The sequence below is a fragment of the Sphaerodactylus townsendi genome, linkage group LG12 (genome assembly GCF_021028975.2).
Source record: "Sphaerodactylus townsendi isolate TG3544 linkage group LG12, MPM_Stown_v2.3, whole genome shotgun sequence".
Lineage (NCBI taxonomy): Eukaryota > Metazoa > Chordata > Lepidosauria > Squamata > Sphaerodactylidae > Sphaerodactylus > Sphaerodactylus townsendi.
The window spans coordinates 24,537,750-24,561,538 of NC_059436.1; the positions used below are offsets into that span (position 1 = coordinate 24,537,750).

The 23,789-nt window shown below is 45.9% G+C and overlaps 1 protein-coding gene across 12 annotated transcripts in view; it reads right to left on the reverse strand.

Moving 5' to 3' along the window:
- Window positions 1-23,789, reverse strand: part of CADM1 (cell adhesion molecule 1) — a 318,560-nt gene that overhangs the window by 242,008 nt on the left and 52,763 nt on the right. The window lies entirely within an intron of this gene.

A 23,789-nucleotide genomic window follows, 5' to 3' on the forward strand; every position in this document is an offset into this window, starting at 1 on the left:
AGTTCCCATCATCCCCTGCCAGCATGATGCTGGTTTTAACGCATGCTTTATTATATTTATTGTTTATATTATATGTTAGAAGCTGCCATGCCTACAAGGGGAAGAGCACCATACAAATCGAATAGCAAACAAACAACAAATAAAACTGTATTGTCGAAGGCTTTCACGGCCAAATCACTGGGGTGCTGTGTGGTTTCCGGGCTGTATGGCCGTGTTCTAGCAGCATTCTCTCCTGACGTTTCGCCTGCATCTGTGGCTGGCATCTGAAGATCCTCTGAAGATGCCAGCCACAGGCGAAAAGGAAAACAAAATGCAACCCTTCTTCCAGTAAAGCACCCCAACAAATAAAACTGTTGGCAGCTCACAGAGGTAAAGAGGAGGGATGGAGTTCTGTCTGGCATCTTTGAAAACTGAGTGTCAGAAGCACCACAAGATTTTAGGATGCAGGCTCCTCTCAAAAAAGTACTGAACGCCGTAACCTGGAGAAGGTGCGACAGACCGAGCAAAATGTTTCGGCCCTCCATGTGATGACTCTTGGCTGTGCAGACTCAACGCAGGCAGAAAGTTGTTTGTAACAGAGATAGCAGTCAACGAGATCAGAACCTGCCTAATAACCAAAGCATGTGGTACCCATGACAACAGGCACTTTAGGTGCCAAGTGTGCTGACACAACTTGGGTGAGTGGGGATGACTTCCCTTTTCACAACGTTCCATCACTTCAAAGCCCCCCTGCTGAGGGGCACTTCGTAAGAAGGGGGTTAACACCTGCAGAGGGACCCCAGATGGCTCCGAGGCTGGGCCTAGAAACCTACTTTGCTGAATAGTATCACTATTTTCCCCTGTCTTCTGGGGAATGAGTGAAACACTTTTTTAAAGTCAAGGCCGATCTATTCAGAATGCAGTGTGATAAAATGTGATCCAAGACAGCTTTCAGCACAAAAGGATGAGTCCTATGTATGATGCAGACATAATGAATGGTTACTGTTTAAATGTGACTAATTTTAGCAACCATTAATATGCTTTGATGTGTTTAATGATCATAAATTAGGGAATTCAGTATTTTCAGTGTTATCAAGGTTAAGTTGATATTGCATCATGCTGGGAATTCTACCTACTGTGACCATCTGAAATGTAAATAATACTCTTACTTACCATAACATTTGTTTTCTCGCTTCAACTATTTTAACTTACCGATCAGGCAGCAAAAATTAACACAGGAACGCTAAGGTAGCGCAGGGTTCATCAGGTTACAACTCTCTACACCCGTGGTGCTGGCCGAACCTTTGGCACTCCAGATGTTATGGACTACGAATTCCCATCAGCCCCTTCCATAACATCTGGAGTGCCAAAGGTTCGCCACCACTGCTCTACACGGTGCAATATTTGCTCAAAAAAAGTGAACACATTCAGTCCAGTTTTACACAATGAGCATTCCAAATGATGCATTTTTAAGCATGATAGGCAAGCAGCAAGTATTGTTTACATTTTTCAGTTTCTTCCCATATTTCCATTTTCTCCAAAACTTTGAATTTTCAAAAAACGTAACATCCAATCGTAATGATCTGATGGTCTCAGACTTTTCAGAAGCTATAAGTGTCATTAACCATCACCTTCGTCGGAAGCAGCATCTTATGGTGGCTCTGTTCCTACTAAGTGAGGGAGACCCCACAATACAGGCATTGGGGAACAGTGTTCGAGAGAGCCAGCGTGGTGTAGTGGTTAAGAGAAGGTGCACTCTAATCTGGGGAACAGTGTTTGATTCCCTGCTCTACCACTTGAGCTGTGGAGGCTTATCTGGTTCACCAGATAAGCTTGTGCACTCCAACACACGCCAGCTGGGTGACCTTGGACTAGTCACACCTCTACAGAGCTCTCATAGGGTGTTTGTTGGGGGTGGGGAGGGAAAGGAGATTGTAAGCCCCTTTGAGTCTCCTTACAGGGGAGGAAGGGGGTGATATAAATCCAAACTCTTCTCCTCTTCTTCTTCTAGATGGGAGCTCTTCTCCGGGGTCCCCTAGGGCCGTGGTGGCGAACCTTTGGCACTCCAGATATTATGAACTACAATTCCCATCAGTCCCTGCCAGCATGGCCAATTGGCCATGCTGGAAGGGGCTGATGGGAATTGTAGTCCATAACATCTGGAGTGCCAAAGGTTCGCCACCACGGCCCTAGGGGGTCGAATACCTTCACCCAATGTGGTTTTTTTTTAACACTTGCATAAATCTGCTAAGAAGAGCTGTCCAGAGCTTTTGGACTAGGCTGATACCCATGTGGCAGAACACCCGGCTCAATTTCTCCCTTTTATCAGACTCTGATGAGGTGGAGTTACCCTTAAATGGCTGGCTGAAGGCAATAATGAAGGAGAGCTCACTGAAGCTTAGCCAGACAAGATGGAGTTCATCACAGTGAGCAGTTCCACTACCAGTGGAGAGATGGAAATGCTTACCTCACACAGGCCCCTTCCCTTCAAAAAAATAAAAAAAGATAGTTTCTAGTTTGAAAGTGTTCTTGACCTCATCATCGATGCTCAGATGGAAATGATCCTTAGAAGTCTGCTTTATCAGCTTCACCAGAGTCAACAATTACCAGGGGCCCACAATACGGCAGCCAGGTTGCTTACAGGTTTTACAGACGCTCTCAAGTCCACGTATTTTGAATCAGTTTGCATTCTGTTGTGTTTGAATACCAAACTGCCATTAAAAATGTACAGACTTAAAAGCATTTATAAATCTTCAACCTGCATGGTCAGGAAGGCTCGCCACAGGCCTATCATCCCACGGAATGTAAGGCAAAACAGTTAAGGAAAGCATTTACATCAGGTGGAGGAAGTCAGGTGAGAGAGGGCAGGCGTGGTGTAGTGGTTGAGAGTGGTGGTCTCTAATCTGGTGAGCCGGGTTTGATTCCCCACTCCTCCACATGAGTGGAGGACTCTTATCTGGTGAATCAGGCTTCTTTCCCAACTCCTCCACATGAAGCTGCTGGGTACCCTTGGGCTAATCACAGTTCTCTCCCAACTCTCTCAGCCTCACCTACCTCACAAGGTGTCTGTCATGGGAGGGGAGGGGAAGGAGCTTGCAATACACTTTGAGACTCCTTACATAAGAAAAATCCAAACTCTCCTTCTTAGTTAAAGTCTGTAGCCTCCAAGGGAGTCTTCATTGTGGATATTATGCTAGTGTCCTCTAATTTTCTACTGCCCTCTAATTTTCTACTTCAGTTTTAACCCACACGGAGGTGTCTTTTGGAATTAGAATGCCTGATGTGTTGCTTCGGAAGGAGGGGTTAGTTTCCCTAACCATGATTGTGCTCTTGTCAATTGTATTGTTTTATGCTATTTTATTGTGCACTCTGAAATACTAAAGGGCTGACAAATGGAATATAAATTCTCAAACCAACCTGACCATGTATGACTAGAATATAATCTTTTTCAAACACTGCATAAAGCATTCGTATTTAGAAGTCTTTGACACATTCCAGAGCAGTTTGATTCACTCCTTGATTTTGATATGCATGTTGCTAAAGATATGTGAAAGTTTAACTCTACAAGGTGCATAAAGATCTTTTTAATGCATTTTTAGAACTGCCTTAAATCAGCATCATTGTCTCCAAAAACAAGTTGAGTGTGATGGGTGTCGTTGTACGCCTCTTGGTGTGTGCTGTGCTTCAAAAAGCATATTCCAAAAAAATTGAAGTTTACTCTGAAAAGAAACTGGTTCTTAAGACTCTAGCATTTTCTTCTATTGGACAATTACAAGTTTCTTACACTAAATATACATATCAGCCAACTATCAAGAGAGGAAATGTTTGACAACCAGTGAAAAAATATGCATTTGAGCTTCCATGTTGATCAGAATGTGTATTTCAGACACATACCACCCTGCTTCCTAATTCTACACTGCAGGTTACTCTGTCTTAGCTTATGTTTCTCCAGATCCCTTGAAAGATTCTGCAGTAAGAAAATCCCGCATGCTCACGGATTACTTTTTCTCACTGTTGTATTATCTAGGACTTGACCCAAGTAGCCCTGTCTAGCCAGATCTGATTAGGTCTCAGAAGTTAAGCAGGTCAACCATAGTTAGCACTTGGCCGGGAGATCACTGAGGTAGTCCAAGGTTGCTACACAGAGGTAAGCAACGGCAAACCTCCTCTGAACTTCTTGCCTTGAAAAACCTGTGAGATCACCATAAGTCAGCTGTGACCTTAACAAAGAAAACACCTAACCTACATGCAGCTCTTTATAATTAACAAAGAACCAAAGCTGCAGAGTTCATAGAATCACAGAGTTGGAAGAGACCACAGTGGCCATCAAGTCCAACCCTCTGCAATGCAGGAACACACAATCAAAGCCCTGACAGATGGCCATCCAGCCTCTCTTTAAAAACCTCCAAAGAAGGAGACTCCACCACACTCCGAGGCAGTGAATTGCACAGTAGAACAGCCATGACTGTCAGGAAGTTTTTCATGATGTTTAGGTGGAATCTCTTTTCCTTCACCTTGAACCCATGACTCCTGATCCAAGTCTCTGAAGCAGCAGAAAACAAGCTTGCTCCCTCACCAACATAACATCCCTTCAAATATCTAAACATGGATATCATGTCAAAACCAGAAGACGATAAATGGATGCAACAAGAAGTCTACATAAAGCAATTCAGGGAAAAATAAACCTGAGTTATTCTGGATTCCACTGCTCAGAACAGCTGTCCCCACCTCCATTTGACTTTCCTTCTGAGACCCCAACCTGGCCTGCAACGAGGCCGTGGCACTTTCTGAGCACCCCATTTGCTCCAGCTAAGAGGTGATTCAGAGCTCCTTTGTGCCAAAACAAGAGGGCCAGGGGGAGAGTCAGGAACATGTACAGGTATTATCATGCTGGCCTGTGATCAAAAAGGTAATTAAAAACCTTCCCCTGAACAGGTGGGAACTGGAAAATCCCACTATTATTGCCGATGACTGCTAAGCTAATGTCTTTGAACATTCTCCTTGTCATAGCAAGTCAAAGGGAATGGAAAGCATATTTCTGTTCTTTGACATTTAGCCCATAACAGAATTAGTATTGATCTTCAGGGAGCTCCCAATAAAACACAGGACCTAGTTTCAGAAAATGAAGAGCTGTCCCTGGACTGGCTCGTCTGTTGACATTGAATGTCTTAGGAAAGGGAGTGGGGAGTGGGATCAGGAATGTTCAGTGCTCCCAACCCCCCCCCCCCCCACCACCACCACCACCACCAAGCACAAAGCAATGTTTCCCGGGAAGAAATTAGGCAAAATATCTCAGTTAAATGTTGCTTCAGAACATGTAATCCTCTACTATGCTGCAGGATAGGGCAATCCATCCCTTAATCTTCTACTGGGGAATTATCACCAATATTCCACAACTTGCTTCTTGTAGCAACTTCCAACAGCCCAACGCAGCTCATGGGATTTTCTTAGCATTCTTCATGTGGACAAGATGATATTTTGACAGCCTCCCCGTGCAGGATTCTGAGCAAAGGACACAGATACTGGAGAGGCAGGCGAGGGAACAGGAGACCTGAGAAGTCACGCATGCTGCCTAGCGAGAAATGGCTCGTTTGCAAACCTTTCGCCAGACCCTCGAGAAGCAAGCCCACCTCACATGCCTCTTACCCTTGCTAGCCCAGTGCTCCATCTGCCTGACTCATTACGCAGCGAAGCCTTCTGTGATACGCCCACCACACATTTGGAGCTAAGATATTTTCAGCACCGACACATACGAGGACAAGCATTACCATGAACCCAGGGGACAATAGAAGCAAAGTGTAAAGACAACTGGATAGACACAGTCAAAAGACAGACCGTCATTCAGGAAGGCTCAAGACCAGTTTCTAAGAATGCAGCACTTGTGACAAAGATGGCTCCTTTTCCTCAAAAAGACAACACAAAACAGTCATTGCAGAAGAGTCTAGTAGTGCAGTTCCAGGCCGTTTGCTTGGTCATATGCAATTCATGCTAGGTTGGGTTGGGAACACTTCCTTTTCCAGCTGGCACATGATGTGGGGCACGAACATACACACACACACACACACACACACACACACAGCCACAATGTATGACAATTCAGAATCAATCGTGAAATGCTGCTCTGAACTTGGCCAGAGAGGGAGGGGGAGGGGGTGGGGAATGTACCTAATTCAAACGTAAGTGATGAAATGTGTCATCAAATCACTGCCACGGCAACTCTTGAAAGGGTTTCCAAGGCAGAGGTGGTTTACCGCCACCTGCCTCTGCACAGCAACCCTGGACTTCCTTGGGGGTCTCCCATCCAGGCACTAACCAGCAGAGGCTGTGCTTGGCTTCTAAAATCTGACAAGATTGACTGTTGGCACTTATCAGTGAAAGGTCCTTTTCAGCTGAGTTAAGGAGGACATCTTTGGGGTAACTCCCACCAGTTAGCTGGGGATGCAGGAACAAGATATTCTTCCTCCTGTTTCCTGGGAACGCCCCCTCCATCTCTCAGTTCTGGACTCCAAGTAGCAGTCAATCAAAGTACCACCATAGTGACCACTTGAGAGAACACAGGATAGTAACCCAGACAAAGATACAGGAAAGAAGAATAGAACCATGTGAGAACCCAAATATGTAACTATTGACACTGCTTCAGACATGTGTGAATGAGGTGGCCAAAATGTCCTCCTTGCGTCAGCTGAAAAGGACCTTTCACGGGTAAGCACCAGTGCTTGTTTTTCAGCTGAGCAGGCGGAAATCTTCAGGACCTCCAAAAACAGTGTCCCCAAGGATTGGGAGGGTTGTCACCATCCATCTCCAGAATGTGTTGAAGGCTGTATCGGCCGAGCTGAAGAAATCAAGCCTATAGTGACATATGAAAGTTGTCACTAAGGACCACGGGGCCACCTTGCAGATCTCGCCTGCTGATGTGTTCTTAGCCAAGGCAGAATTCGTGGCAGAACTATAAACTACGTGTGCTGTGATCCCCGCCAGAGGGGTCAACTGCTGAGCCCAGTATGCTTCCACAATTCAACTTTTCAGACACTTACTTATAGAAACAGAGGATTTTTTTTTCTCCTAGCCAAGGCAGAGGTACCGCAAATGGACATGGCTTTGGTCTTTCTAAAGCTGTGCATCCTCAGGATGTAAGCTTTTAATGCCCTATGGACATCCAGTGTGTGCCATTTTACTTCCCTTGGGATGCTTAGGGTTAGCAGCAAAATTCGGAAGACAAATCTCCTGATGGTGATAGAACTGGGAGTTTACCTTTGCAATGAAAAATGGCTCTGTCTGCAGAACCACCTTCTCCTTGTGAAAGATACAAAGATCTGAATTAACGGATAAAGCCCCAGGCTCCGATACCTTACGTGCCGAAGTCACAGCCATGAGGAAAATAATCTACATGTGCAGAAATGTTAAAGGTATTTCCATTATTGGCTCATGGGAGGAGTCATCAGAGCATTTAGGACATTATTTAGTCTCCAAGTAGGGAACCAGTACACCTGTGGGGAATCTTTAGCTTTGGCCTCTTTCAGAAAATTCACTATATGGGGCCACTGCTTTGAATTTGATATTATTGAATTTGATATCATTGATAGGCTGGCACCTTTCTCCTCAGGGATGCGGACTGAAGTCCTGTAAGGAAGCCATCTTGAAGAAACTGCAAGATTTCTTCACTGATGGTGAAGACATGTCCACCTTCTTCCTCCTGTGCCAATGTATGAAAGCCTGCCATGTGGCATTATAAATACGGTTGGTGGAAGGTCTCCTTGCTGCCAGGACGGTGTTCACTACCTCCTGACTCAGGCTGGAAGACTCAGAAGTCTTTTGTGCTCAATCTCCATGTGGTCAAGTGAATCTCTGCGTAATCACCAAGATGTCATCAAAGTAAGGGTGCACATGGATACCTTCTTCCTGAGACAGACAACCAGGTTGCCCAACATCTTGGTGAAGACCCTTGGGGCCAAGGAGACCTGAAGAGCAGTACCCTCAATTGAAAATGTTCACCCTCCACACAAAACCTTAAGAATTTCCAATGGCCTGGGAAGATCGGGACATGTAGGTAGGCCTCTGTTAAGTTGATGGATACCAGAAACTCCTCTGGTTGCAGGACTTCGGGGCACACCATCTCCATCTGGAAATGCCAAGTTTTTATAAAGTGATTGAGGAATTTTTAACCGAGGATCACCCAGTCCCCATTCTTTTTGGGAATGTTGAAAAAGATGGAGTACAGTTCTTCTCCTACTGCTCTAAGGGGACAGGTTCAGTGGCCAGGATCTCTAGAAGGTGTTGGATAGCCTAGAATGAGTGCTCCCTTTTCTGTCAGTTTTTGACAGTAGGGGAGACTAGGAAATGATCCAGTGGGAGAGAGGAGAATTCTATTATGCTGCTGGTAGAGGTCACCTCTACTGCCCACTGGTCCACATGGAAATGAACCCACACCAATGTGAATGCAGTCAGTCGCCCCCCCCCCCCATCCACAACGAGTTGGAGTCATGCCTTGTTCGTTCTGTTCTCCAACAGGCGCGTCACTTCGGTGTTGAAGGTTTTTTTGGCGACTGATGCCAAAAGATGTCTGCTCTTCCCACAGGCAGGAAAAGAAGTGAGAGATGGAAAAGCGTTCCCAAGAAACAGGAAGAAGAAAATCTTGTTCCTGTCTCTCTGGCTAGGCAGTGGGAATCACTCTAAAGATGTCCTCCTGCTCAGCTGGAAAACAGGAGGTCAGGACATCTCAAAAGAACAAAGAAGACCAACTCATTTGTTCGGTCCCCTAAGCAAATAATCAGCAAGTGTGTTAAATTGCAACTTGTGATTTTCAATCAGAAATACCACCTAGAGTTCCACTTCCCATTTGATGTGCTTCCAAATGGTTTGGAAGAGGCTACTTACAACAAGCCGGCCTTTGAAACCCACTATTTGTTCATCCACCCCTCCTCGCCACACACTATATCTGTGGTGGCGAACCTTTGGCACTCCAATTGGCCATGCTGGCAGAGGCTGATGGGAATTGTAGTCCATGACATCTGGAGTGCCAAAGGTTCACCACCACTGCACTATACAAATGGTTGCTTGAATCATTAAGACACAACAGTGCATGTAATGAGTTGGGAACACTTGAAAATAAAACCCCTGAGCGTCAAGTTCAAGGAGGTGGGTGCAGCTCCAGCAGTTTGGGGGGGTATTATTTCACAAGAGCAGGCAGGCTCTATTTGCCCTGAGCACACAGAGAAAAGAACTCTGATATCAACATTATACCATATTGGATTATTATAAAGTCTTTAAAAACAGCCTCAAGAAGGTTGTGGGAGAAGAACGAACAGCTAAATTCCCACTGGAAGGACTGGTACAGATTAACAACAGTTTCGACATGCACTTCCAAACAGGTTCAATTATACATTCATCTTGCAAGTTTTCTTGACAGCAGACCTCGATATACACTCGCTACGTCTACAAAAAAAGAATTCAGCCATCACGCTGCAAAAAATAAAATTAGCATAGTAGCAAGTACACAGCTCACTAAACTTAGGAAACTGACACTTCCAGAATTGATTTGGGCTTTCTTTGTTGGATGGTATGTGCAAGAGCACAAGTCAAAATGCTGACAACTGTACAGAATTCTGGGTTCTCCTGCAAATGTTGTTGACTATACTAATTAGGTGTAATTGAATGGTGCAGAGGAAGCCGAGGACAGCCACCTTTTCCAAAGCCGCACATGTGAAGAAGGAAAGCCACAAAGAAGGCTTGAGCAAAGCAGCCAGTCGCACCAGAAAATAAGCGGCATATCATGTCTCAATAAGAAGCTGATCACAGGTAATATAGAAGTCCTTAGATAAAAGGGTGAGGATAAAACGCCATCAATCTTCTATAGAGGAGAGAACACTTTTGTCAAAGCCCCGGGGACTGATGGGTATCGTAGGCCATGAACATCTGGAGGGCCAGAGTTGGACACCCCGGACGTTTAGCTTAGATCCCCGGGACATTACCCAGAACTTTTTTCATGCAAAATAGATGTTCAGCTTCTAACTGATGTCAACACAGGCAACATGAGAAATCTCTTTCCTCAGGCAGGCTTCAATGTTCCTCCAATAGCCAGCAATCTGCTTGAGCTTTCCCAAAATGGAGCCCTGGATACTCACTGAGAGGGATCCTTCTGCTCTGAGTTAAGGAGGGCATTTTGATCTTGGGTGATTCCCAACGGTTGCTCTAGTGCACGGGTGTCAAACTCACGGCCCTCCAGATGTTATGGATTACAGTCCCCATCATCCTCTGCCAGCATCATGCTGGCAGGGGATGTCAGGAGAATAGTCCATAACATCTGGAGGACCGCGGGTTTGACACCTGTGCTCTAGTGGGACTAATTTTGTCGCTTCTAGTCTCTCATGTTGGAGCCTCTTGAGCCCAGTCTGAGTTCTTCCTGAGCTAAACCAAAGGCAAGAAGGAGTATAACAAGACACAGAATGTTAACAAGATGTAAAAACACTGCTGTAATGAAGTCAAAGATGAAACCACAGGGCAGAAAAGGAGCGAGGAAAGGTGAAGAGCATCAACTGACTTCTCATGGTGCTTGATTGGGTAAGACATTTGCGGTTCTGTGTGGGTCTCTTGCCATCTTTCCAGTAATATCTGGATTTTCCTTGGATGGATGGACAAGTTGCCCTCCTTACCTCAGAACAGAAGGACCTCTCATCGTTCCAAGGTTCCATTTTCACTTTGAGGAGGACAGTATCTTGATCTTGGCACTTCCAATGGGGATGTCGCTCAATCCGGGTTCATAGACAAGAATCATAGAGCTGGAAGAGACCCCAAGGGCCATCAAGTCCAACCCCCCGCCAAGCAGGAACACACAACCAAAGCACTCCTGACAGATGGCCATCCAGCCTCTGTTTAAAAACCTTCAAAGAAGGAGACTCCACCACTCTCCAAGGCAGTGAAAGTCCTTACTATCAGGAAGCTTTTCCTAATGTTTAGGTGGAATCTCTTTTCCTGCAGCTTGAGTCCATTACTCTTAGTCTCTGGAGAAGCAGAAAACAAGCTTGCTCCTTCTTCACCATGACATCCCTTCAAATATTTATACATGGTTATCAAGTCACCCCTTAACCTTCTCTTTTCCAGACTAAACATACCCAGCTCCCTAAGTCTCTCCTCAGAGGGCATGCATTTCAGACCTTTGACCACTTTGGTTGCTCTCCTCTGGACCCATTCCAGCTTGCCATATCCTTCTTGAACTGCAGTGCCCAGAACTGGGCACAGTATTCCAGGTGAGGTCTGGAGGTTTTTAAACAGAGGCTGGATGGTCACTGTCAGGGCTACTTTGATTGTGTCTTATTGCATTGCAGGGGGTTGGACCTGATAGTCCTTGTGGTCTCTTCCAACTCTACGATTCTATTCTATGATGCTAAGTGCACTGTGATGCCTGGAGATTCGGGCCAAAATCTGGCCACCTCCAGCTGCTAGGGCAGCTCCCTGTGAAAAGAGTCTGGGAAACAGGAGGCGGCATGGAAGCAATAACTCTGCTTGCTGTCACCCAAGCTGTGTATGTCTAAGTATTATTGCCTTCGTGTTGATCTTGGTATGGACTCCCAGATTTGTGCTGTTCAGATGGCTCTTGTTTGAACTTGACTCGTGTGAGCAGGAACTATCGGTATTAAAATTGGACTGACTATGGACTGTGTCTTATGACAAACTTGTCCACAATTAGTTGAAAGGTCTCCTTATTGAGAAACCACTCATTCTTGTTGATCATCTGTCTGCTTAGTCAATGCCCCTGGAGTATAATCATGCCCACAGAACTAATCCTATGCATGATATTGTAATACCCTACAGGCATGATAATGGCATTAAGTGGTAGAACTTGGCCTAGTCAGTTGCCTGAGCTGGGCTGGAGATCTTGATCACCTTGTTCTCCCAAAGGAACAACAAATTATTTCAGTATCTACAATGACCTTTCAGCACCGTAGACTCAGAGAAGGAATTAGGTTGCTTTTTTCATGGATTGGAAGTTCGATGATTGTCGGGCCATGATAGACGCATCCATCAAATGGACCTGCACAGAGGCATGTGAGACAATGTGGAGCTAAAGAATAGTGCTTTCTTGTAGCACTAGGAAATTGCCTATTAGCCCAGGACCTGCATCCTCCTCCAAAAGAAAGCCATCTTTGCTGGGTTCCTCCTGAGCCTCGAACTCCTCCAAAAGGAAGGGCAGGAGGGAAAGAGAAAAGAAATGAGCAAGAGAAATAGGCCACCAAAGCACATGAAAATAGGGTGAAAAGTGGCTGGAAGTGTGACAACTCTCCCTAGAGTTGTAGAAGATAAGAAATCGGGACAAGGAAGAGTCAAACGAACAAGCAAGGTTAAAAAAACAGTGGGTAACTGCTGTATCAAGGTTTTTCCCATTGGCTCTCCCTGTTAGAGGCAGGAAATGAACTGGGCTCAAGAGGCCCCCAAGTAGGAGACAGGAAGCATCCAAATTAGTTCTGCCTCCCTGAACAACCAGTTCGAATCTCTCAAGATCAAGAGATCCCCCTCCTCCTCAGAGCGAGAACCGTCCCTAAAAATGAGACCCACATTCCCAAAAGCAGCTGTTCCTTACTTCTCCTTGCAAACAAAGTCTGTGGTATTTCCACCCTCCCACCAGTTCAGGTTTCATTTCACTTTCCGCAATACACTACCAACCCCACAGTATGGATTCCAAAGGGCCACGTCTATGTAAAGCTCTACCTACCCCCACCCCCCACCCCACAAAAAAAAAGTTAGCTAGATCTTTAAAGTTAGGGGATTTCAGCCAAAAAAGAATTTAAGCTTTGCCAGTTAGCAGTCTGTAATAAGATACAACATAAAAACACCCAACTTCCATCTTTCAATGGCAAACAGCAACAAGAACATGAAACATAAGATGGAAAAAATAATGGATGTGAGATTATTTTTGACTCTTGGGCTGATAAATGGGAAGCATTTACCGAGGCAGCTGGATGGGTCTAAAGCTGCGTTTGTCCTTGAGAAGTGGACAAGTTCCATCAAGACAGCTTTTACTTTTGAAAAGCTACTGAAAGTGCTTTAACTTTTGCAGAAGTGTTTATTATGAGAGCAGATGGGTGGTTTTCCCCTAGCTCCTCTCTGCCTTTTCACTTCTTGCCAAAGCAAGTGTGTCTTTCCCAATCTATAGCAGGCTACAGTTGTCTCCAGTTCCCCCTGGAGTCTCCTCTGCTAAGAAAGAAGGTTGGTTTTATCGGCACCTCAAGGTAGAATTGCCAAAATATTTCTAGACCCAACCTTGATGATATGTTTCGGCCCGCGGGCTTCCAGGGTGGAAAGAAACCATGCAAGCATTTGACAAGACTCCTTAGAATACCCGTGTTCTACAAGACAAACTGGCACTCTGCGCTACTACATCTAGCCAATAATCCAGACAGGAACAAAGAAAAGAACAGAAGCACAGCATAACTCCATTCAAACGGGATAAAACCAAGATATCAGTGGGGGATATTCTTGCAACTGCTGAAAGAACTTCTCAAAAAACAAAGCAAAAAAATCCACTTGAACCACTGAGCTTTCAAGTCTTGATGTTGCAAGAGAAGAATTCTTGCAAACAGGTGTCCAGATTCAAAAGGGTATCCCCTGGATAATACATAAGCCCAGTTCATGTAAAATAAACTTTGCTCAGCACAGACATAAATTGGAAACATCTACCATATCCCTTTGAAGCTGATGCAAGAATACAGGAATATGAGCAAAAGGGAAGGTGTTCTGATGTGGAGACCTCCCGTATTCCAACTGAGGAACAAAGGGCGACACGGGTGCAAACTTATGAGCAACTTCCATTTCCTGCTGAAAGAGCCAAGGCACACGGCTCCTTCTCCTCCTCCTCCTCCTCCTCCTCCCCCCCCCTGCCGAGAGGAAGACAGGAGAGAGTTAAAAACAGAAAGCCAAAAGAAAAATATCTATATAAAAACGTACATGTAATAAGGCTACAGACCATTGGGCAGCTGCCAGAAAAATGATGGAATGCAGTATAGTTTACTTATTTCTTTTTAATGGCTCCAACATTCCACCTGAAAAATTGGTCCCGGAGCTGTATAATTGGGGATAAAAATGAAATGACAGTTTCCATTTGTCAGCACGAAAGCTGATCACTTATATTTTTCATAGAGCTGTGGAGAGTGCACAGAGGTCCCAGGGTTTACCTAAGAATAGGATAAATGAATACCACACTTTGTGGGTGGCACAGAGCACTGGAACCAATCCGACTCAGTTTCCCCACATCTGGAAGACAGGACACAGTAAGGTCACGGGCTCTGGTGGGCCGTGGGCCAGCTGCTATTCTTGCAACCTCCCAACTCTATTATGGGCCTAACGATACTGGCTTTCAGAATACTAAGAAAAATCCTTAAGATTCGCTATGTGTTCCTGCATTGGACTTGATAGCCCTTTGGGTCTCTTCCAACTCTATGATTCTATGAACGTTTCCTATTGTAAAAATAATCATGAACTGATAAAGGGAACAGGACCACTTGGACCTCTGACCCAGTCCTGTGACCGAGCTTCACTCTCCCCCGCCTCCCACACACATCCTTCTTTTTTCGGGAATGTCTTGACAACACAACCAACCATCATGCTTTAAAGAAGAATGTTTACATCTTTTCCTATTTAAATTGTACTGCGTTTATTTACATTGTACTTTGGTCTTTTGATAAACTGCTTTGGGGTACATCCCGCTGGGGAGGAAAGCAGGGGGGAAATGCTTCATTTTCATAAGTGGCAGTTCGCCATCCATCTATTCTAGGCAAAAAGATACTCCTCTGTCATATTACTGCAAGAGGATGCAACACGGGCAGCTTCATCAGCCTCCACGCCCTGTTCACACCGTGTCACCTGGCTGGGTTACTTTGCACATGTTCAAGACTTAAAAATAAAAGCAGTTAAAATTGTGCAGTCCAGCCTTGCGTTAAAATCCCACAGCTCAGCCCAACCTCCTGCCAAGCGCTTGTTAGAAGGAACGTTCCCTGGTTCCCTTAGTCATCACGCCGCCGTTTAGAGAATTCATTCTGCAGTATCCTTAATTGACCTAGAGAGAGACAAAGCCTCCAGAAATTAGAAGCGGGGCTTATTTCCCCTTGCCAACAGCACCCCGCCGGGCTCGCAGCCTGATCAAGCCCATTAACAGGAGGCACTCGGTGCACAGAGCCAATCTTTTTTGCATTCCTACCCTTGTCGCAAAAGGAACTAGTTATCTGGCATATAATTAAAAGAAAGACAACCACATCCAGAATTTTCCAAACGGCTCCATTTACGGAGATGCCGCAGCGCCGTTGTGACAAAGTTATGAGCTGGGGGAACTCCCCGTTCACCTCTCAGCTCCATCTCCGGCACTCTAGGAAGCCTCCTGCCCCCCACAACTGTAATCTGGGGTTGTACCACTGCCCATCAGATGGGGCTGCTTTAAATTCTTAGGGAAAGGGAAATACTTATTCTCCAAATGTGACAGTGTGGTAAATTACACATAAGCAAATGGCTGCTTTTGTGTAAGTACTGAACTGAAAGCACTAATTGAATAACTTGTTAAGATTAGCAGATTAATTCAATGAACCAAACATGAAGCGTGAACTTAAAAAATGGGATTTTAAATCCGATCTGTATCTTGGGAAAGTGTTTCCATAGTTACAACATCACTGCGAGTAACCTATGTCCCTTCCCCTACACAGGTAATTAATGAAGGTTTTATCCATCCCCAATAACTTGTGTTTTAGGGAGAAAGAGGCCTGCTGTCTCAAGTAATATCTACAAACCCTGCCCCAATGGAAATATTTTAAGAGATTAGATTATTAATTGTTTTGATCCTTCAGTCCAAGGATTTGATTAAATGTCAGACAGCTTGCCAGCACAACACCTTTGAATTCATCAAAACGTGGCAGTGAGGAACTCGGCAGACAGGAGGAGAGGTGAAAGACAGAGCCAAACTCACCATCAAGGGAAAAGGGTTGGACCTCCTTGTTTCTGGATGCCCAGGTGTCAACAGGGGCCCAAAGTCCCGTCTTCTATCAGATGACTGGCCAATTGGGCCCACTGCTAAAAGGGATGGCCACTCTCCCTACTATGTTGGTGAGAGCTAGACTAGATTGCGGCAATAAGCTCTGCTTGGGGCTTAGCCAAAGAAGGTTCTGTTGACCACTTGCTGGTGAGAACCAAGTACCAGGCACAAATTGGCAGAATCACACTGAAACGGTCACATTGGTGACAGTATATTGCCAGGTGCAGCGGAAGGTCCAGAGGACAGCGTTGGCAGGGAATGCCCTCTCCAGAGGTCTGCCAGCACCCTACCCCGTGGGCAGACCACAGAGAACTGAAAGCTTCTGCCAGATGACCTTGGGCGCTGGTTCTGTTCCTCTTTTCCTTTCCTCTTTCTGGTTTCCTGTCAGCTATGAGTAGTTATACTTCCAGGCTCTTAACTTTATTGTTGCGACTTCACAATGTCTGTATAGAACTTTGACATTTTATGAAATTTTGAAGATAAATAACAGCCCTACTCCCTAACAAGGATCCACACCGACTGTGAAATATTAGTACATTCCTTTGCCCATCTTCACAGAGAAGTTTTAATGTTGGGGTATTTGGGGGGAAAAAGGAAGTTTGGAAGGAAGCTGTACAAATTGCGTAGTTTTGCATATTTCATATTAGTACTTATTACTATTCTAAATGTTTGAAAAGTTTGTTGCTGCTTAAAACACCACTGCAATTACCACCCTACGGTAGGAAAAAAATGGGAATTTAGGGGCAAACTAAAATATATACAACACTTTACCATCAAACTTGAACTTATTTTACTGCTAAGGGATAACGTATAATTTGTTTAGCATACGAAAGACCGCTATCCCCAGGGCTTGGCTAGTACTTCTGCAGTACCCCTCCAGCGCACCAGGCAATGCGATTCTGCCCCCGAGCTTAGCATTTTCCTTAAATTCCTGAGTAGCATACACTTTTCCTGTGTGTTGCTGAGCTAAGAGAAAAGAAAATATTAAATGGGTCCTTAGCACAAATGTCATCTTTTGCCAGCTATGCAAACAACATTTTAAGCTTCGCCAGAAAAAGCCTCTGCGCTTGCTCCTGCGCGAGCACTATTCAAAACATACAATGCTGCACCGCTGGGCAACAAATACAGGTACAGGCAACACAACATGAATCCAGGTAAATCATATGCTGGCCTCTTAACTAGAAGTTCCAAAGCGCAATGGAAACAACGAATGGCATTTCAAGCTAGATCTAAAACACAACAAAAGGGAGCTGCTGCAAAACTGCATCTGGGATGATGGTTGTTCACCGAGCAAACAAACTCAGTGTCTGCTAGCCTTCTGTGTCCAGATGTGGTGCCTCCAACCTTAAGGGAACACAGGACAGTAACCCAAAGGCAAAGATACAGGAAAGAAGAATAGAACCATGTGAGAACCCAAATATGTAACTATTGACACTGCTTCAGACATATGTGTGCATGAGGTGGCCAAAATGTCCTCCTTCATAGACTACAATTCCCATTAGCCACTCATTAGCCAGTAGGGGCTGATGGGAATTGCAGTCCATGGACATCTGAAGCGCCAGAGTTGGACACCTCTGATCTAACATGAGGATGGTGAGAAGGATTCCAACCATCTAAATTGTGAACCACAGAGGCTTTGGCCACCACATTGCTGGTCCTTATTAAGAAATGATGGTCTTCTAGTTTGATCTGGAAGAATCACAAAGCCAGATAAATAGCCCGTAGCTCCAGAAGATTGATTGGAAGTCTGGACTCAATGTTTGACCAGATGCCTCAGACTGGAAACTCTTCCAGTGTTGCCCCCGCCCACCCACCCCCCAGCCGGAGACTGGCATCTGTAAAGATTTGTTTAGTGAGACAATTTTCCCTGATCCAGATTGGACCATTGATCCACCAGAGAAGATTGACCTTGACTGGACCGGGCATCATCAGGCACATGTGGATACTGTTCGTAATCTGATACTGACAAGGTCAAATGCGTGGCTGAAGAGGTCTGGGGTGGAAGCGCCCCCACTGAGCCGTTTCTGAGCAGGCGATAAAAATCCCCATCAGGCTCTTCCTGTTGTTCACCACAGCTGGGATCTTGCTCTTTACCTTTTTCTTCTTGTCCTCCAGAACAAATAGTTGGCACTCTGAAGTGTCAAGCAGGAGACCCAGATTTTATAACCTTTGAGTTGAAATCAAAGAACTCTTCTTGCAATTCACCAGGAATCCGTGTTGCTCCAATAAAAGAATTGTCAGCTAGGAGTCCAGCACCGCTTGTCGTTGTGAGTCTGACCTGATCAATATGTAGTCTAAATAAAGACAGAAAAAAATAGATCTCACAGAAGTTAAGGACAGGGAACTGGACACTCTGCTTTCCCCAGAGGCAGGAAAGAACTGAAGAAGAAGAAGGCATGTCCCAGCAGACCAAGGAAGTAAAATCTTTTGTTTCTGCCTCTTTGATTGGTTACTGCGAAACATCCAGATGTCCTTGAGCTCAAATGGAGAAAAGGGTCTTTCCCATCACCTTCTATCTGATCCTTTTAAGTGGAGATGCCAGGGATTGAACCCGGAACCTTCTGCATGCAAAGGACCACAGCCCCCCTGCTTACAATCTGAAGAGGAAATTTCCTAGGTCAAGTTCCAGGCGAGGCAATACCACCCAGACCAAATCAGGCCAGATTCAGCGGCAACTGCACACGAAGCTGCCTCCTCCTACCCAGTCAAGCCCCCTCGGTCCACCAAGGTAAATATTGTCTTCTTAGACTGGCGGAAACTCTCCAAGATTCCAGGCAAAGCTCTTCCAAATCATCTGCTGCCTGGTTCTTGTAACTCAAGATGCCAGGAATTGAACTGTGGACCTTGTGCATGCCAAGCTAGCGTGGTGTTGTGGTTAACAGCAGGTGCATTATAATCTTTAGAACCAAGTTGGATTCTCTAACCCTCCACACGAGCAGCAGACTCTTATCTGTTAAGCCAGATTTGTTTCCCCACTCCTACATTCCTGCTGAGTTCTCTCTGAACTCTCTCAGCCCCACCTGCCTCACAAGGTGTTTGTTGTGCGGAGAGGAAGGGAAAAGGAGTTTGTAAGCTTCCTTGAGTCTCCTTACAGGAGAGAAAGGGGGGTATAAATCCAAACAACAACTCCTCCTCCCTGCCCCCCATCCCGGAGAGTGTGGGGTGCAAGTCTAATAAACTAAACTAACTAAATATACACTAAAAGCAGTGCATGGATGAGCTGAAACCTAGTTGGTAATGTATGGAGGCAATTTTAGCCTCTAGTCTTAAGTCTTTGCAGAATAGAGCCACCAATGGACTGATACCTTCTAGCCCACAAACCTATGCACACTTGCTTGAGAGTAAACCCAACTGAACTTCTGGGGACTGACAAACAAGCAGGCTTAGGACAGCACTGGCTCTGGCAACTGGGGACACTGGGCCAGCATTTAGCCAACCAGGGTTTGGGGAACCATGAGGTTCTTTCTCCGGGCAGTGGGCATGCCCTCGCTGCGCCTCTCTGGCGAAGGTAAAAAGAGAGCCCACTCTATCCTTTTTTGTGGGAATGGAAGCAGCAAGAATGATCTCTCTCTCTCTCCTTGGGAGCTCACAGAGATGCCGCTGCCTGCCCTTGCAGAGACCCCGGATCACCCCTACTATCAGCATCAGCCCAAAACCATGCTTATTGATTGCTGGGATTCGATTGCTAGCAATGCTGGCAGACTGCTGACGTCAAGGCTCCTGCCTCTGTCTCTCTCCTCATTTTAACACAAGCCACCAAGGGCTATGCGCACAGCCACAGACGCACATGAGTCAGGACGGGTGTCGTGTGTCAGGAGGAGCCCTTGCTGAGCGGATGGTGGAACGCTCGGTCTGGTGAGACCCAGGCCCTGCGGGACTGGATGCACTTCCACAGGGCCGGTCAGACTGAGCTGCTCCACCAGGTTTATGGTTCAGGCAGCCACGGCGCCTGTTCAAACAGCCTCCCTCTTTTTCTACCTTTCCCGCTTTTCCTCTTGCAGAACTGCATCGTACGTTGTTAGTTATAGGGATTAATTGTTTTGACATTAAATGCTCAGATGCCATCTGGGCCTAGAATTCTGTTTTAATCTTTGATTTTATTGTACTATGGGCTGGAAGCCGCCCTGAGCCCACAAGGGGGAGGGAGGCATACAAATCTAATTAATGAACTAATGGGGCAGGGCTCCAGACAGACACTGGACCTCAGAACACCTCTTCATATTCCCTGCTGAACTTGAACTGTCCAAAGGCACACCTTTTTTTTTAAATGAAGTTCTGGTATTTAACCCACTAGAATGGCTTTGCCCCACCAATGGAAATTGGACACAGCCTTCCCCCATAGTTGGGTTCATCCCCACCCACTGCACGGCACACACACTGCAGCCCAGGTAAGCAATCCCACCTACAGCCAAGCTGCCGGAATCTCCTCCTCCTCCTCCTCCTCCTGGTTCCAAGCCATCCTAATTGATTTCTGCATCTTCCTCCATTTAATCAAGCAGCTGGAAACCAACTTGGTCCAAGCAGGCCTTGCCACTTGTCAACATCTGGATAGGTTAATTATTAGATGTCGCTTGCTGAAATGCTGCCAAGAACCCAAGTGCTCGAACACCTGCCACGGCAGGAAGAAGCATCAAATCGCTCATCCCTTCAGTCGCCGAGCAAGACAACAAGTGGCTGGAAGCGCCAGGGCAGCAGCTCCCCTCTTAGATATGAACTGGGAATGAAGGCAGCCCAAGATGTTGCTGCAGGGTGCTCAAGTGGGATGTCTACATTTCAGGGGGGGGCTTTAACAGCTGAGGGCAGCACGTTCTGAGGGGGGGCACAGACAAGGAGGGCTCAAGAATCAAGGAACAGCATCTAATCCACAGAAAACTAAACTCTGTCCCATCTCAATTAGTCCAAAGAGTTCTCTCTCTCTCTTTCAGGTCATCTAACCCCCACCATATTCACTTTGGAAGGGTGTTTATGCAACCAGAATCATAATAAACTTATTAAGTGTGTAAAGCAAAACTAGAAAGAGTGGGCAAATGTTTGAATGAATGTGTGTTATGTTTTCGTAACTTTTTTCCCAGAGGCAAGTCATCGGATCAAAGTGTAATGCTTCTCTTTCACAACACTACCCTGCTTCTTTTCAGTTCCTATAGTTTAGACATTTGTCTTTTTTACATTTGGGAAAAAAACCACTTTCATGTATATTTTGTGAACTGTATCAGTCTATTAATATGTAATGGAGGCCTTTTTAAAAAAAAATCCCATGCTATTTACAGCATGTCAGGACAGGATCTGCCTCATCACAGATGGAAGGAAGGCCAAGAGCTCGGCTAAGCTGGTACAACCAGCCCATGAGCTTGCGGAAGAGGCGAGACTCCGTCAGGGCAGGGGTCTGCAACCTGCGGCTCTCCAGATGCTCATGGACTACAAATCCCACCAGCCCCTGCCAGCATGGCCAATTGGCCATGCTGGCAGAGGCTGATAGGAATTGTAGTCCATGAACATCTGGAGAGCTGCAGGTTGCTGACCCCTGCACCAGGGACTTCACGGTTTGCACCATCAGCCACCGAACAGCTCCTCAGAAACAGTGGAGTAGGATGCCAGCCTTGGGAGATTCGGGTGCCAACTACAGTCACATCTGCCCCTGTCAGGAGCAGTTAACCAAGCAGAAGCAGGTGTGGGGCACGGGCGCCCACTGGAAGCAAGGGGTGGCCGAACGTCACACCGCAAGGGGCCACTCCTCCCATGCCGAATTTGCTGGCAGAGGGAGCGAAAGCCTGCGTTCCATACAGATGTGGAAAATCACTCCACCTGCAGGAGGGGCTGCTGAGGTTTAATTTCTGATTATGTGATCGATGTGCTTTAAAAGCACAGGAAGGGTCGCACACAGAAAGAGAAGTGTTCATTCCAAGGAGGCAAGTGGACGGATGCTGCTAAAAATGTTTCCGTTCGCACTTTGCAAGCAAAGCCCGCAGAACACAGATGAAGAGAGATAAGCTGTAAAAACACCATTTGGACTTACTTGCTAGAATAGCAGCTTGTAATCCAGATCCAGGCCTGGCTGCCAAGTGTTATACACAATATAGCTGCGTATCAGGTTCCCTCCCCTCCTCCCACCCGCTCTGCGGAGAAGATGAACCAACTGGAGCATCAGCAGCGGAATTGAGGCACGCTTTTGCTTCAAGGGGAGGAGGGGGTGAGCGGGAACAAGGCCTCGCAGGGGTTATTTCCCCTGGATCCTCTTTGCCAAACCTATTTCTTCTTCCCTCTCCCAGCAGCCCACCAGTCTTCTGTTCAGTCGTGCTGCAACAGACTGACACAGCTACCTGATGGAATCCTTGTCTCCTTCTCACTCCTCTAGCAACCTTTCTTCAACTTCCCTCCTCATCTTTAGCTTTATTTTTTATTCGCTTACTCCATATTTACTTGGAAAGATGTGGACTAGACAATGCAGCTGTTAGATGGATTTGTCAGTGGCTGACTGACCGAACTCAAAGTTTGCTCATCAATGGCTCACCTTCATCCTGGAGATAAGTGACTAGTGGGGTGCCACAGGGTTCCGTCCTGGGTCCAGGGCTATTCAATATTTTTATCAATGACTTGGATGATGGAGTAGAGGGCATGCCAGCCAAATTTGAAGATGACACCACAATAAGAGGAGTCGCTATTGCCCCAGAGGACAGAGTCAGAATTCAAAATGACCTGGACAGATTAAAGAGCTGGACCAAAACTAACAAAATGAATTTCAACAGAGATAAATGTAAGAAAGGCAGAAAAAATGAAATGTGGCATCAATTCATAGCCTTGGCAAGTTGTACACCTGCATAAGTTGTGCAAACTGCATGGTAGCAAGTTGCCCAGTCACTACTACTGGACTTGGTCCCTCCAGAACAGGAGAGAGGGGAGTGTGGGCAGAATGGGAGGCTAAAACAACCCTGGAAAGGCCCTTTCCCCTTACCTCTGCCTTTCCTTACAAACCAATGTCTCCTTGTTGCCTAGCAACCCCCCACAATGACCACAGATCTCAGAGGGCACCCATTTCTTTAAGGTACAGGTGCTGCTTCTATTATATGGGTTGGTATTATTATTAACTCTTTTAAACATTTCAGAGGGGGGAGGGAAAATCTGGAACTTTGTGGAGATTTGCACAAAAATCAGTCTTGTCTGTCCATCACTCCAACCTCCAGATAGTATCCATGCACAGGACCATCTTGAGAATTAGATAATGATATACGTTGATATGACCGTCATTGGAAATTCAACCATTAAAGGGTATTTGAGAATGGTTTTACACTCTGTGTGGGGGGGGGGCATACAACTGCGTAGGTAGGCTGCAGCTTTTCAAACATTAAAAACAGAGATGTGCTTTTAACACCCCAATCCTCCCGCCACGGGTCACTTCCCAGCCACCCATTATTCAATGCTGAAAGCTGCAACTGTACCTCCCATATTAATTTTCTCTGAAAAAGCTTCTTAAAAAACAAGGCAGCGGCGTTCTTTTTGTTAAATATATGCTAGGGGGGGAAATTCCACACCATATGAGATCAGTAATTCTAAGAACATAAGAACATCAGAAAGAGCCAGCTGGATCAGACCAGAGTCCATCTAGTCCAGCTCTCTGCTACTCGCAGTGGCCCACCAGGTGCCTTTGGGAGCTCACATGCAGGATGTGAAAGCAAGGGCCTTCTGCGGCTGTTGCTCCCGAGCACCTGGTCTGCTAAGGCATTTGCAATCTCAGATCAAAGAGGATCAAGATTGGTAGCCATAGATCGACTTCTCCTCCATAAATCTGTCCGAGCCCTTTTTAAAG